The 884-nt window shown below is 35.6% G+C and overlaps 1 protein-coding gene across 2 annotated transcripts in view; it reads right to left on the reverse strand.

The window, feature by feature from the left end:
• Positions 1-299, reverse strand: part of LOC119585073 (run domain Beclin-1-interacting and cysteine-rich domain-containing protein-like) — a 14,646-nt gene extending 14,347 nt beyond the window's left edge. For both annotated transcript variants that reach the window (XM_037933693.1, XM_037933692.1), the window contains exon 1: positions 221-299. The gene's annotated coding sequence lies outside the window, so the exon portion shown is untranslated. The remainder of the gene's footprint in view (positions 1-220) is intronic.
• Between the last annotated feature and the right edge of the window lie 585 nt (positions 300-884).

The following is an 884-nucleotide window of genomic DNA, read 5'->3' on the forward strand; positions in this document are numbered from 1 at the left end:
CCAGAAATATATTATGGTTTAACATGCAAATTCATTAATCTTTGATTATTTTTGGTTGCTATTACACTCATATTTAGTCAAGTGATTTTTTGGCGCACTGTACGCACGGTTAATTAAATCAATTTTCCCGCCGTTTACTTTATCTAATCAAGACTCTATATTTGACCGCTATCACCCATTTCAAATGCGATAAGATTTTGTGATTTTGACATCAGCTTACCAATTGCAAAACGTGGACGACGAAACTGACGTGCACAATGCAACTGCCGACTGTTCTTTGTCACATGCCATAACCTTGTAGTGTGTACATAAGGTTGGAAATCTCTGATTCATTCACCGGATATTATATCAACACTTCCGGTGTGATAGTTCTTCATTCAACACTCGTATATTGTGCTTGTCCATCTGTTTCTTTACCATTCGTGCTAATTTTACTTTATTATAATTATTGTACTCATTCTCCACTTTTCTTTACAAGGAAGGGTTCATGTGAGACTTCAGTATAAAAACCGATGATATCTGTCAAATAGTGCAAGAGTTTTCATAGAATTCATATTCCAGGAAAAGCCAACTGGAACAGATGATTCCCGCTCTTACCTCTTCTGATTGGAATGTATATGTCAGTATTTTCAAGGGAACAAACTGTTATATTTTCTTGGTTTTCGTTTTTCAGGTAAAGCAAATACACAAATTAAAGAAGTGCGCATTGCGATGGAGGTGCCCTGACAAAAGAAGGTGCCGGTTTATCAAAAGTAAGATATATCTAAAATAACGCAAATTCCTTGAAAATGTAGAATCTAACTGAAGGAAATGTGCATTTCTTCCACAGGATAAAGATGACATTAGATAGGGTGAATCTGGGATTGATTTGACCCATTAAGATG

This window comes from Penaeus monodon, chromosome 19 (genome assembly GCF_015228065.2).
Source record: "Penaeus monodon isolate SGIC_2016 chromosome 19, NSTDA_Pmon_1, whole genome shotgun sequence".
In the NCBI taxonomy this organism is placed as follows: Eukaryota; Metazoa; Arthropoda; class Malacostraca; order Decapoda; family Penaeidae; genus Penaeus; species Penaeus monodon.